Genomic DNA, 15,584 nt, shown 5'->3' with positions numbered 1-15,584 from the left:
CCAATCCTGGACCCCTCGGGGGATGTCCGACTGCCGGTTTAGGCCCAATCCCCAGGATCGGGCCTAAACCAGCAGTTGCACATCCCTCTCACAATCCAGGACCGCTGGCTCCTAACTGCTCACCTGCCTGCCTGCCTAATCATCCCTAACTGCCCCCTCTGCTGGCCTGCTCGCCTCCAACTGACCCCCCACTGGCCTGGACACCCCTAATTGCCCCCCCCCCGCTGGCCTAGTCACCCCCAACTGCCCCTTCTGCCAGCCTGGTCACCCCTAACTGCCCCCTGCTGGCCTGGTTGCCCTCAACTGCCCCCCCTGCTGGCTTGGTCACCCCACACAGCCTGCTTGTTCAGTCGTTTGGTCATCTCTCACTAACCCTCCTGCCGGCCTTGTAGCACCATGCAGCCTGCTGTTTGGTCGTTACTGTGACAGCGTCCTAGACAATTTGCATATTCCTCTATTATTAATATAGATACTGAATGTTGACTATAATTAAATTTGAAAAAAATATTTGAAAAAGAATATAAGCAACACTAAAATAGAATCAGCTGTCTTGATCACTGTATCCTCAGTCCTCTGCACATAATGGTTGCTAAAGATGCTGAATGAATCGATGGATACCTTCTACTGGGGACCAGAGGAAAAATGATACTAGGAATGACAACAAAGAGAAAACTGAATGCCTTACATAGATGCATATTTGGTTTAGAAAATTAATTTCTGAATCTTTTAAAATTATGTACAGTGTTCTAACGTAGGAGTCGGCAAATGTTTCCTTAAAGGTAAAATAGTAAATATTTTAGGTGTTTGGGTAATTCAGTCTCTGTTGCAACTACTCAGTCCTGCCACAGTAGCATGAAAGCAGCCATGGACTGTATGTAAACTCAAGGGCATGGCTGTGTTCCAGTAAAACTTTATTTATAAAAAGAGGAGGAAAGCTTGCTGGCTGTAGTTTGCTGGCCCCTATTAATACATTCCAAAGAAACAAGAGTTAGAAATTAAACAAATGCAAAAGAAATATGTTTAAAGTTCTTTTTGGAGTTTCCTAGATGGCTGCAGAATAGGTGAAAGGAAAACATACCTCCTCCTGGTGACAAACCAGAGTTACAGCTAAAATTTGGAGCAATCAACCTAAATAAACAACAGAAGGAAATCTGAACAGGGAAGCAGCTGAGAAGTCAGGAAAGTGGGGTCTCAATCCCACGCCAGGACCCCCAAACCAGAGCACCAGGGCTGGGAAGAAGAGCCTGCGTAGCATCTTGTAGTAAAAAAAAGCAGGGATTTTGTCCCCTGGAAAAAGGAGGGAGTCTGCTGGAATCCCGGTGATCTCCTTAAGGGCCAAGGTGCACGGGCTCTCACCCAGGGCTCTAGTAGAGGAAAGGAGACTCGGGGCATAAAGAGATCTGGGTGGAAGAGCTCCGGAGATCTGAGATCCCAGTGCTGAGTCAACATCCCACACTGCCCTCAGGCACGAACTCTCAGGGTTGAGCTCTTCTAGTCCTACAGCACCAGCTGGAGAAAGTGCACTAACTTCATCCTCCAAATAGTGGTGATACCACCCTGCCAAGCTCAAATCCCGCAAAAAGGAGTGGCTGCACCCAACAGGAACCTGAGCTGCGCTCTTTTTCTGGAGAAATTATAGACAGACTCTTAGACAATCATTGACCTGAGTGGCTTCGGAACGAGGGCCAGTCTTTCCTCCTTCCCAAGGGTTAGGCAGGTGCCACCCCCAACGGAAGGTTCCTCGGTCAGGGTTTCAGGCAGCAGACAGCTGCAGAATTCGGGGAGGCATGTACTTGCACCCCTCCTGTGGCTCTGGAACAACCCAACGAAGGGCTGCCTGGATTTGCATTCCCAAATTCTGCTGGCACCAGCCTGCCAAGCACAGTTCCACAGGGGAAAGGAAGCAGAACTGAGAACTGGGACATCTGGCGAGACCTCCTCAGAGACTTCAGTGTCTCTGACAGTGAACTGCAGAGACAGAGGGAGATGAGCAGCTCTCTCCCCTCCCAAGGGCCAATGCCACTCCAAGCAGAGGGCTGCCCTGATCTATCATCCCTCTAAGACCTGCATGGGGGAAGGGAGCAGAGAAAGCCCAACTGGGCCTGTCCTGCTAGGCTCAGTTTTGAGAAGAAAGGAGGCTCTGCTCATATCCAGGGCATTTAGAATGCATACACCTTAGAGGCTCCAGTCCAGGGCTTGAGCAGATGTGAACACAGAATTAAAGGAGGTGTACACCTCGCCCCTCTCTGGCAGCACAGTTGATGCCACCCCCAAAAGAAGGTTTGCTCAATCTGCTTTCCCAAGTCCCAGTGAATCAGCCCTGTTCTGTTGAGCTTTCTCCTGCAGCGAGGACAACTGGCTATACCCAACCTGAACCTGCAGTGCAAACCTCCTGGGGGAGATAGAGCTGGAGACTCTGGCAGAGTCTGAATGGTATGGCGCTGAAGTAGGGGCAACATTCTCCCCATTGAGTGCTGGACAAAGCCGCCCCAAAATAGGAAACCCATTAACCCTGTCCAACTGATCTGGATGCTCCAACCTACCATGAACTCTAGATGAAAGGGAAACTGTAGTTTTCCTAGCTGGTTTGGCTCAGTGGATAGAGCGTCGGCCTGCAGACTAAAGGGTCCCGGGTTTGATTCTGGTCAAGGGCACACGCATGGGTTGCAGGCTTGATCCACAGTAGGGAGCATGCAGGAGGCAGCCAACCAATAATCCTCTTTCATCATTGATGTTTCTAGCCGATCAATGATTCTCTCTAATCATTGATGTTTCTATCTCTCTTTCCCTCTCCCTTCTTCTCTGAAATCAATAAAAATATTATTTTCACACACACACACACACACACACACACACACACACACACACACCCCTACCATGCCTGAGCCTTAGATGAAAGGAAAACACACCTACCAAAGCCTGAGTCCTAGGTGAAAGGTCAGTGGTGTGGGGCCAACTTGAGCCCACTTTACTACCTTTCTGCATAAGACTTTGGAGTAAGTCCAGGCAACATCCAAGAGGAGCGAAGAAGTGGAAGCTGAACTCAGGGTGCTTTCATATTTTATTGATCTGACCATAGCTAAGAGCTCCAAGAAGCCAACCCAACTATACAGATTGGCTCCTTGCATGCACACCCAATCAAGTCAAAACAGATACAAATAGTGAAGAGCATGGCACCTCTAGACAGGTAGACCAAAACTGTTTACACACAATGTCAGACAGCAACCTGTACCTGAATCCCACCCAAGTGGGTCCAGAACTAACACAACCAGTGATGGGCTTCAGACCAACTCAGAGCTCAACCCAACCAGCAACAAAAGTGATACAACCAAAGGAAGAATCTGGCAGGCATCAGACCCCACTGGAAACATTTCTGCATTGTGGGACAGCTCCTGACAATATCGCATACACCGTGATAGAGGTTTACCCTTATACCTACCCAGCCTCAAAGGTTAACTCCACCGACCAAAGGGCCAAAAGCATTCATCAAAACAACTACAACAGGGGTGCACATAACGCAAACATGGAACATTCCTACAGCACCCAGCTCAAAAGATCAAGGAGATTGCACCACTAGGTCCCATAGTACACTTACTACATAGTAGTTCTTCTAATCCATAGAAACAAACACAAAGAGACAGATAAATGAGGAGACAAAGAAACAACCCACAAATAAAAGATAAGGGAGAATCTCCTGTAAACAAACTAAGTGAAATGGAGGCAAGCAATTTATCAGACTTTTTTAGAGTTAAAAGTAATGGTTATAAGGATAATCAAACAACTTAGTGATAACCACAGGAACTTAATGAGAACTACAAGAACCATAGTGGTAACTACATCAGCATGAAGGGCATAGAAATCATGAATAAGAATCAGTTAGAAAGAAAGAATACCATATCTGACATCAAAAATACATTGCAAGAAATTAAAAGTAGGCTGAACGAACTAGAGGATCAAATCAACGATTTGGAAGACAAGGTATAAAAAATACCTAATTAGAGCAACAAAAAGAAAAAAGAATTCAAAAGAACAATGATATTTTAAGGGAACCTCCAGGACAACATGAAATATAACAGCATCTGCATTACATGGATACCAGAAGGAGAAGAAAACGAGCAAGGGATAGAGAACCTGTTTGAAAAAATAACCACAGAAAACTTCCCTAACCTGTGATAGAAAAGTCACTCAAGTTCTGGAAGTATAGAGAGTCCCAATTAAGATGAACCCATAGAGACCCACACCAAGACACATCATAATTAAAATGGCCAAGGTTAAAGAAACAGAGAGAATTTTAAAGGCAGCAAGAGAGAGACAGTCGCCTACAATGCTGTCAGCAGATCACTCAACAGAAACACTTCAGGCCAGAAGGGACTGGCATGAAGTATTCCAAATAATAAAAAGCAAGAACCTGCAACCAAGAGTGCTCTATATAGTCAAGTTATCATTAAAGTTGAAAGTGATATAAAGAGCTTCCCAGAATAAAGAAGGCTAAATGAGTTCAGTACCATCAAACAGCACTACAAGAAATGCTAAAGGGAATGCTTTAAAAAGAAGAAATATAGTGAAGACCTGGAAGGGTGAGTAGGGCTGGGGGAGGGGGAAAATAGGGGGAGGGATAAAAGAACATAGGCATAAAGAGAAAACATGGCAATAAATACCTATCAATAATAACCTTAACCCTTTGCACTCGCTTGCTTTTTTCTCGATTTCTTTATTCTAATGCTAACCGTGTCAAGTCACACTCGACATCCGAGTGCAAAAGGTTAAATGTAAACTGATTAAATGCTCCAATCAAAAGACGTAGAGTAGCTGAATGGACAAGAAAATACAACCCATATATGCTGTCTACAATAAAACCATCTCAGAAAAAAAGATTCACACAGACTGAAAGTGAATAAATGGGAAAAAATATCCATGCAAATTGAAACGAAGAAAAAGCTGGGTTAGCAATACATATTTCTGACAAAACAGACTTCAAAACAAAAACAAATGCCAAAAAATAGAGACAAAGAAGGTCACTACTAATATTAAGGGACAATCAAACAAGAGGCTATAACCCTTATAAACATCTATGCACTCAAAATAGGAGCACCTAAATATATGTAAAAAAAAATACAAAACTCTTGGTGGACTTTAAAGAAGAGATCAAGAAATACAGTCCTCGTAGGGGACTTTAACACCCCATTGTCATCAAAGGATTGATCTTCCAGAAGAAAAAAAAAAGAACCAAGGAAACAGCAACCTTGAATGACACATTAGATCTGATGGATTTAATTTATATATACAGAAATTTAAACCCAAAGCACCAGCATTTACATTATTCTAAAGTGCAGACGGAACATTCTCAAAGACAGACAACAGGAGATTAAAATCATATCAAGCAACTGCTCAGATCACAATGGCTAAAACTAAAAATAAACCAAACACACAAAAAACCTTCAAAAACATTAAAAAACATGGTGGTTAAATTGCATGTAATTAAACAATGAATGGGTTACCAATAAAATCAAGAAAGAAATAAAAATTACTGGGAAACAAATGAAAATGAATACACAACATCTCCAAATCTATAGCACACAGTGAAAGCAGTAAGAGGAAAGTTCATAGTTTTACAGGCCTACCTCAAGAAGCATGAAAAAGCTCAAATAAACAATCTAAACCCACAAAAGAATTAGAGGAAGACCAACAGGAAAAGCCCAGAATATGTAGGATGAAGGAAATAATAAAGATCAGAGCAGAAATACATGACATAAAAACTAAAAAGACATTACAAAAGATCAATGAAAGCAAGAACTGGTTCTTTGAAAAGTTAAACAAGATTGAGGAATTCTTAACCAGACTCATCAAGAAACAGAGAGAGAAGATCCAAATAAATAACATCAGAAATGAAAAGAGGCAAAGTAACAATTGACATCACAGAAATACAAAGGATTATTAGAAAATATTATGAACAATTATATGCCAACAAATGGGATAGCCTGGGCAAAATGGACAAATACCTAGAAACATACAATTTTCCAAAACTCAATCAAGAAGAATGAGAAAATCTAGATAAACTGATAACGACTAATGAAATTGAAGCAGTAATTTAAAAACTCCCAGCAAACCAAAGTCCTGGAGACCGGATGACTTCACAGGTGATTTCTCCCAAACATTCAAAGAACTAACACCTATCCTCCTCAAATTATTCCAAATAATTCAAGAGGAGAGAAGACTTCCAAGCTCTTTTTTCGAAGCCACATTATCCTACTTCCAAAACCAGATAAAGACACTATAAAAAAAATTATAGGCCAATATCCATGATGAACATAGATGCTAAAATCCTCAACAAAATATTAGCAAATTGGGTCCAGCAATACATTAAAAAGTTCATATACCATGACAAGTTGGATTTATTTCAGGGATGCAAGGCTGCTACAATATTCATAAATCAATAATTGTGGTACATAACATAAACAAAATGAAGGATAAAAATCACATGATCATATCAATTGACACAGAAAAAGCATTCAATAAAATCCAGCACCCATTTAGATAAAAAACTCTCAGCAAAGTGGGAATAGAGGGATCATACCTTAACGTAATAAAGGCCATATATGAGAAACCCACAGCCAACATCATACTCAATGGGCAAAAACTAAAAGCGTTTCCCTTAAGATAAGGAACAAGATAGGGATGTCTGCTTTTGCCACTCTTGTTTGGAAGACCTACCCACAAGCAATCATATAAAAAGAAGAAATAAAAGGCATCCAAATTGGAAAAAAAGACATAAAACTGTCATTATTTGAAAATGACATGATAATGTATATAGGGAACCCTAAAAATTCTACCTAAAAACTACTAGAACTGACAAATGAATTCAGTCAAGTAGCAGGATATAAAATAAATCAAAAAAATCAGTTACATTTTTACACACCAATCATGAACTTGAGAAAGGGGAAACTAAGAAAACAATCCCATTCACAACTGCTTAAAAAAATACCTAGGAATAAATTGAACCAAAGATGTAAAAGATCTGTACTTGGAAAATTTAAGACACTGAAGAAATTGAAGAAGATACAAATAAGTGGAAGCATATAGCGTGTTCATGAATAGGAAGAATTAACATCATTAAATGTCCATACTACCCCAAGCAATCTGAAGATGCAATGTAATTCCTATCAAGATACCAATGGCTTCACAGAGCTAGAACAAATATTTCAAAAATGTATATGGAACTACAAAGACCCTGAATAGTAACAGTGATCTTGAGAATGAAGAACAAAGCTACCTAATATCAAAATATACTAGGAGACCATAGTAATCAAAACAGTATCGCACTGGCATAACAGACACGTAGATCAATGGAACAGAACAGAGAGCCCAGAAATAATCCCACAACTTTATAGTAAACTAGAGGCCCAGCCTGCATCCTCTCCAATCTGGGACCCCTCGGGGGATGTCCGACTGCTGGTTTAGGCCCCTGGGGGATCAGGCCTAAAGGGGCAGTCGGACATCCCTCTCACAATCCGGGACCACTGGCTCCTAATTGCTCACCTGCCTGCCTGCCTGATCACCCCCAACTGCCCCCTTGCCAGCCAGGTTGCCCCCAACTGCCCCCCCCCGCCAGCCTGGTCGCCCCTCACTGCCCCCCTCTGCTGGCCTGGTCGCCCCTCACTGGCCCCCTGCCGGCCTGGTTGCCCCTCACTGCCCCCGCTCCCCCGCCGGCCTGGTCACCCCTAACTGCCACCCCTGCCGGCCTAGTCGCCCCACGCAGCCTGCTGTTCGGTCGTTTCGTCGCCCCTCACTGCCCCCCCCTGCCGGCCTGGTCACCCCACACAGCCCACTGCTCAGTCATTTGGTCGTCCCTCATTAACACCCCTGCCAGCCTGGTCGCTCCACACAGCCCACTGCTCAGTCATTTGGTCGTCCCTCATTAACACCCCTGCCAGCCTGGTCGCTCCACACAGCCCACTGCTCAGTCATTTGGTCGGCCCTCACTAACCCTTTGTGACATTATGTATGGACCTGGAGAACATTAAGTGAAATAAGCCAGTGAGAGAAAGACAGGTATCATATGATTTCACTTATATGTGAAATCTAATTTAAAAAATGAACTAACAAGCAAAATAGAGACAGATTTATAGATAGTAGGCTGAAAGCTGTGGGGGGGGGAGGGTGGTGCAAATAAAAGGAGAGAGAGAGAACTCATTGAAATGGACAATAGCGGCGACTGAGTAGGAGAGGCTATAGGGGATATAAATTGTGATGGAAAAAATAAAATAAAGGAAGAAAATTAAGTCTTAAATGTAACAAAATTAAAACTAGAAGTCAATAAAATAATAATAAATACCTAACATTATTGAGCTCTTGCTATCCTATCTAATAAAAGGGTAGTATGTAAATTAACCATCACTCTGCTACACTCACAAGCCACGCCCACCAGCCAATCAGGAGCAAGTATGCAAATTACCCAACCAAGATGGCTGTGGCCACGGAGAGAGCAGGAGGCTTGGGTTTCCCCAGTAATGGAGGAAGCCAAGCTTTCTGCACACCCTGGCCGCCCTAGGCCTCCACTCAAGGCTACAAAGTTTCAATTATAGAAGATAAATAAATCCCAACAAAAATGGCGGCAGCCATGGAGCTGGAGAGAGCAGGAGGCTTGAATTGCCCCCGGCAATGGAGAAAGCCAAGCTTTCCGCACACCCTGGCCGGCCTAGGTCTCCACTCAAGGCTACAAAGTTTCAATTGTAGAAGATAAATAAATCCTAGATACCAGGGCCTCCACTTGGGTTGCCGGGGGGCGTGGCCAGCCTGCAAACCACCACAGGACCCTCCCCCAGGCCGCCCCACCATGCGTCAAGGGAACCCCCAACCTGATCTGGGACACCCTTCAGGGCAAACTAGCTGGCCCCCACCCATGCACCAGGCCTCTATCCTATCTAATAAAAGAGTAATATGCAAATTGACCATCACTCCAACACACAAGATGGCTGCCCCCATGTGGTCAAAGATGGATGCCCCCATGTGGACCTATCTAATAAAAGAGTAATATGCAAATTGACCATCACTCCAACACACAAGATGGCTGCCCCCATGTGGTCAAAGATGGATGCCCCCATGTGGACACAAGATGACCACCACAAGATGGCCAGCAGGGGAGGGCAGTTGGGAGGGACCAGGGTTGCAAGGGAGGGCAGTTGGGTGTGATCAAGCCTGCAGGGGAGGGCAGTTAGGGGTGACCAGGCCGGCACAGGAGAGAAGTTGGGGGTGACCGGGCCTGCAGGGAAGGGCAGTTGGGAGGGACCTAGGCCTGCAGGCGAGAGCAGTTGCGGGGGGGACCAGGCCTGCAGGGGAGGGCAATTAGGGGCAAACAGGCTGGCAGGGGAAGGCAGTTAGGGGCAAAAAGGCTGGCAGGGGAAGGCAGTTAGGGACAATCAAGCGGGCAGGGGAGTGGGTAGAGGGTTATCAGGCTGGCAGGCAGAAGCGGTTAGGGGCAATCAGGAAGGCAGGCAGGCGAGCAGTTGGAAGCCAGCAGTCCTGGATTGAGAGAGGGATGTCTGACTGCCCGTTTAGGCCCGATCCTACCCGGGGGAGAGGGAGGGAGGGAGAGAGGGAGAAAGGGAAAGAGTGCAAATAAAAGGATTGGGATTGGGCCTAAACAGGCAGTCGGACATCCCTCGAGGGGTCCCAGATTGGAGAGGGTGCAGGCTGGGCTGAGGGACAGCCCCCCCCCCCCACATGCACAAATTTCGTGCATTGGGCCTCTAGTCATAAAATAATAATAAATATCTAATCTTACGAGCTCTTGCTATATCCCTTGCACCAAGCATTATGGACTTATTTAATGTTAACAACAACCCCATGACAAAAAATGAAATAGGATCCCAAGTCAAATTTATAGAAAACATTCCTTTATTAACTTTTGGTCGAGAATATGTTTGTATATTTTCAGAAAACAACTCCGAGACCATGTGGATTCCAGCAACAGAGAGGAATCGACAGGACTACTCCAGCGATGAAGACAGAAGAGAAGCAGTCCAGATACGGAAGACACTGATGTGGCCTTCCCATACTAGCAGTTAGCAGCTGTGCATCACTGCAGGTTGCCCAGGACCAAACCAGAGAGAGTCGGACCTGCATTACCACCATTTGTCCACCATCCAGAACTGTAATGTCAGTGCTGACATGTACACATAAGGAACTGTTGGACATTGAAATTGGGTCTCAAAAGAACTGTTGGCCCAGAAAGAAACTCACTACAGACTGATTCATCTGCCTGTCACCATAACCATTATTGCTTGTCTCATTTTCGGTTCTTATAAGTGTATTTCTAATAGCACATGATCTCACTTATCTAGGGGAAATAATGAACAACATAGACTGATGAACAAGAACAGACCCAGAAACAAGGAGGCATGGATCAGACTGTCGGGCCTCGGGGGGAGGGTAGGGAAGGGTGGGGGTAAAGGGGAGAGATCAACCAAAGGACTTGTGTGCAAGCATATGAGCCTAACCAGCGGTTAAGGACAACAGGGGGGTGGGGGCATGTGTGGAGAGGGGTGTGGGATGGGAATGGGGGGATGAGGACAAATATGTGATACCTTAATCAATAAAGAAATTTAAAAAAAAACAACAACAACAACCCCATGAGGTAATCAGAGATGATACTCAAAATACTCAATAACCAATATCACATGGCTGCTACACCATTCAAGCATGTACTTCCTAATGTCAGCCTTGGAGACAGATACTTTTATTATCGCCACATTGCTTTTTAAAAAGAAACAAACAGAGAATCCAAGATATACAGCTAGTACATGACAGAGATTGGCTTTTTAATTTCCTTGTTACAGAACCCTGGCTCTTAGTTACTGTCCTATACTGCCTCTCAATATAAAAACTATAGCTGTATGGCTGGCCCTATGACGGGGAGGATTATCTTACACACACACAACAACACATTACTATCTAAATTTTGATAGACTAAGCAGTCTATCAAAATTTAAAACTATACATGGTAGAAGGCACAATACACAAAGTTAGAAAACACTGGCTGAGAAAAGATTAATTATGATACACTTAACAAGAATACGGTCCTGGTTGATTTTGCTCAGTGGTTAGAACATTGGCCTGGAGACCAAAGTGTTGCAGGTTCGATTCCAAGACAAGGGCTCGTACCTCGGTTGCAATTCCGATCCCCAACCCCAGTCGGGGCGCAAGCACAGGAAACCAATCAATGTGTCTCTCTCAGGTCAATGTTTCTTTCTCAGGTCGATGTTTCTCTCTCTCTCTCTCTCTCTCTCTCTCTCTCTCTCTCTCCCTCCCTCCCTCCCTCCCTCCCTCCCTCTTTCCCTCCCTCCCTCACTCCCTCTCTTCCTCCCTCCCTCCCTCTCCCCCTCTCCCCCTCTCCCCCTCACCCTGTTTCTCCCTCCCTCCCTCTTCCCTCCCTTCCACTCTAAAAATCAATGGCAAAATATCTTCAGGTGAGAATTTAAGAAAATAAAGAATTAAATTCAGACCACACACGACACTTTTCCTTATCAATAAGATAAAAGCAGGAACTCGAGCAGGAGCTGGTGGGCATCATGGCTAGGATCACCACCACTGAGGCGGTGAAATGCAAGACCCCAGTCCTGCAGTAACAGGCCGATGATGCAGACGAGAGGGCCTAGCGCCTCCAGCGGGAAGTGGAGGGAGACAGGCAGGCGGGGAACAGGCTGAGGCTGAGGCAGCCTCCTGAAGCGTAGGATCCAGCGGGTTGAAGAGGAGCTGGACTGTGCTCAGAGCACTGACCACTGCCCTGCAAAAATTGGAGGAAGCTGCTAAAGAGAGCAAGAGTTGTATGAAGGTTACTGAAAATCAACCTGTAAAAGATGAAGAAAAGAAGGAAATCCAACTCAAAGAAGCTAAGCACATCACAGAAGAGGCAGAGAGAAAGTATGAAGAGGTGGCTCGTAAGTTGGCGATTATGAGGGAGGCTTGGACCACACAGAGGAATGAGTTGCGCTGGCAGTCTCATTGCCGAGAGATGGATGAGCAGATCAGACTGATGGGCCAGAACCTGAGGTGTCTGAGTGCTGCTGAAGAAAAGTACTCTCAAAAAGAAGACAAATATGCGGAAGACATCCAGATTCTTACTGATAAACTCAAGGACGCAGGGACCCGTGCTGAGTTTGCTGAGAGATCAGTAGCCACGCTGGAAAAGACAAGTGATGATTTGGAAGATAAACTGAAATGCACCAAAGAGGAACACTCCGTACACAAAGGAGGCTGGACCTGCTCTGCTGGACCTGAATGAGATGCAGAGCCACCCAGTCCCGCCCTGCCGCTGCTCCTCCCTCCGACCCTGACACCCCCGCGCCCCAGGCCAGCCTGCTTGAAGCTGACCTTTAAACTGAGGGCTGATCTTTAACTGGAAGGCTGCTTTCTCCTTTCACTGCCTCCCACCGCCCCCAACTGTGTCTTTTTCACCAAATTGTCTCTGCCTCTCCTCAGAGATTTTAATTGGGCTAGAGGCTGAGCACCTTTGGGAACATTTAAGGGAATGTGAGCACAATGCAGTGTCTTTAAAGGCATATTGTGATGTACACATTCTGTAATTACCTTTTTTGTTGTTGATGTGGCAAGCATTTGTAAAACATTCCAAATAATTCCAGTTTTCAAGCAGCAGTCTAATCCCTGTCTCACTTTTAGGAGGTACCCTTTCAGTTTAGTCTATAGTGCCCTCTCCACAGAGGAGGGAAAGAGGTGTGGGCCGGCCTCACTGAGAGCCACATAGAGCCCAGAGAACGCCTCCACTATGGGGAATCATTGCTTTGTGCAGAGCGCTAGCCAAGTCGGAAAGGTGATTCCAGGAGTTAGCAAAAAAAAATAGGGTGATGTTTAGGTTTCAGCTTTTAAGGTATCTTGGGGCAATTTATTTTTTTCATCAGAAGTGACCAAACAAATTAAAATGGTGAGACCTCTGTCTGAGACCAAATCTGTGTCCAATCTCTAGCCTTTCCCCAGGGCTCCCAGAATGGAGCATGTGCTCCTTATGTCGAAGTGACCAGTCACTTGCTCTTCTGCCTCCTTGAATGGAAGAAAATGATGATTTCATCACTGACTTAGCCTCATGGAACTCATCCATCACCCTCTTCTGGGTCTGAAGCTGCTGTCTCTGTAAGTGCCATCTCATTGTGCTTTGTGTCAATTAGTTTTGGAGAAATCTTGAATAGTTTATGTATAAAATTTTTTCAATTTTGTACCCAAAAAAGACCCCAAAGCAGCCACAGCAATCTTGAGAAAGAAGAACACAGTTGGAGGGATCACAATACCAGATTTCAAGTTATACTACAAAACTACTGTCATCAAAACTGCCTGGTACTGGCACAAGAACAGGCATATAGATCAATGGAACTGAACAGATCCCAGAAATTGACCCGGGCCACTATGCTCTCTTAATATTAGACAAAGGAGCAAGAGCATACAATGGAGTCAAGACAGTCTCTTCCACAAATGGTGTTGGGGAAATTAGACGGGTACATGCAAATAAAAGAAACTGTCCAACTTACACCATACATAAGAATAAACTCAAAATGGATAATAAAAGACTTACATGTAAGTCTTGAAACCATAAAAATCTTAGAAGAAATCATAGGCACCAAAATATCAAACATATGTCATAGCAATATGTTTACAGATACATCTCCTAGGACAGTGGACGGCAAAACATGGCTCGCGAGCCACATGCGGCTCTTTGGCCCCTTGAGTGTTCTATCGCCACTTCTTCAAAATAGACTCGCCCAGGCCAAAAACCGACTTCTGCGCATGGGCCACAAAGTTTCAATCGCACTGTACGTGCGTGCCCGCACGTGGTATTTTGTGGAAGAGCCACACTCAGGGGCCAAAGAGCCACATGTGGTGGTTTGCCGACCACTGTCCTAGGACAATGGAAACTAAGGAGAAAATAAACAAATGGGACTACTTAACAAGATAAGATAATCCTGAACAACTTTCACCAACAAATGACAACTGACTAGTAGATAAAATGGACAAATTCTCAAAAACCAACACAAAAAGAAATACATACATACATATATTTTCCAAGCCACCCCCGTTGGTCAGCGCACATCATAGCAAGCGATTGAACTCCCCATCAGTCGAACTCCCAAGGGGATACTTTGCATATTAGACTTTTATATATATACTAGAAGCCCAGTGCACAAAATTTGCGCGGGGGTGGGGGGAGGATGTCCTTCAGCCTGACCTGCACCCTCTCCAATCTGGAAGCCCTCAGGGATGTCAGCTGGCAGCTGGACATCCTTCTCACAATCCAGGACCTCTGCCTCCTAACCGCTCAACTGCCTGCCTGCCCTAACCACTCTGCCTGACTACTTGATCCCCCTAACTGGCCTCCCCTTCTGCCCTGGTGGCCCCTATTAACTTTTTTTTTTAAACCTTATCCTCTTCACACACAATTGTATTTGACTTCCTTATTGGCTTCTCCCTGTCACACAATTTTTCTCTCTCCTTTAATCCTTTGCACTCACTTGCTTTTTTCTCGATTCCTTTATTCTACTCGGGATTTAATTTTTTAAATACCCCAGATTTTACAAAGCGCGGCAGTAGAATAAAAAACTGGAGTTTCTTTTCATACAAACTTATTTATTTGGATTTTTTTATATTTCAAATTATTGATACATTCAAAGAGTATAAAAAGAGCTGCTACCGATGCTAACCGTGTGGAGTTAAGTACCGCAAAAGGTTAAGTACCGTATTTTCCGGCGTATAAGATGACCTTTTAACCCAGGAAAATCTTCTCAAAAGTCGGATGTCGTCTTATAGGGCGGGTGCTGAAACTTCCGAGCCCGACTGGAGAATCTGTGGTCGCTGCATACGGTGGGGGGAGCTCAAAAACGGCCGCACTCCATTCATTTCAATGGAGCCGGACAGAGACCACAAGTGTCTCCAGTCGGCTCCTTTTTGTGCCGCATACAGTCTCCATCCGGCTCCACTGAAATGAAAGGAGTGCGGCTGGGTGCTCGCCACATACAGCGGGGATGCGGTCGCGGCCGTTTTTGAGCTCCCCCCCCCAACCGTATACGGTGACCGTATGAAAGCAGCCAGGGCGGCGCTGTACAAGTACAGTAGAAGAAAATCCACTCACCAGGATTCGTGGAAAGAAGTGACTTAACGCGGTCCCGATGACAAGGTGAGGGGGCGCCTCACCGGGAAGGTGTAAGTGAAGGCTGGAGCAAGCTGCAGGCGTCTGGGACGCCTGGGGTATGGAAAAAAGACATTGAGCTGTGCCCAGAAAAACATGCCTCTTTCACCTGTCTGACCCGCCCTTGTATTCTATTACCGTACCTCCTTCTCTGCCTCTCAGATCTCGCTCCTGAGGACTGTAGTGAAGCGGCATTGCTAACTCGCCAGGGACTTGCCCGGCACTTGCTCTCTCTCTCTATTGTTTGTTATCTTCCTCCTATCATCATCAGTTCCAGTTTGGTTGACAGCTTAGAAAACAAACAGCATGGCAGCTCCCATGGGTTTATTGTCTTATCCTTCCTTTCAGCTTTAGAGGAATTAGGAAAAGTTTAATCCACTTGCACTGTTTTATGTTT

The 15,584-nt window shown here is 45.0% G+C and overlaps 1 protein-coding gene and 1 pseudogene across 8 annotated transcripts in view; one reads left to right on the top strand and one right to left on the bottom strand.

Annotated features, from left to right (window-relative positions):
- The window catches only part of CCSER2 (coiled-coil serine rich protein 2), a 243,540-nt gene that overhangs the window by 155,636 nt on the left and 72,320 nt on the right, over window positions 1-15,584 (bottom strand). The window lies entirely within an intron of this gene.
- Window positions 11,459-12,363, top strand: LOC307113020 (tropomyosin-like; annotated as a pseudogene). Its single transcript has one exon. The product of its transcript is annotated as a tropomyosin-like (transcript).

This window comes from Cnephaeus nilssonii, assembly GCF_951640355.1.
Source record: "Cnephaeus nilssonii genome assembly, chromosome: 16".
In the NCBI taxonomy this organism is placed as follows: domain Eukaryota; kingdom Metazoa; phylum Chordata; class Mammalia; order Chiroptera; family Vespertilionidae; genus Cnephaeus; species Cnephaeus nilssonii.
Note: the sequence above shows the minus strand (reverse complement) of the source record. Positions and strands in the feature narration are given on the sequence as shown.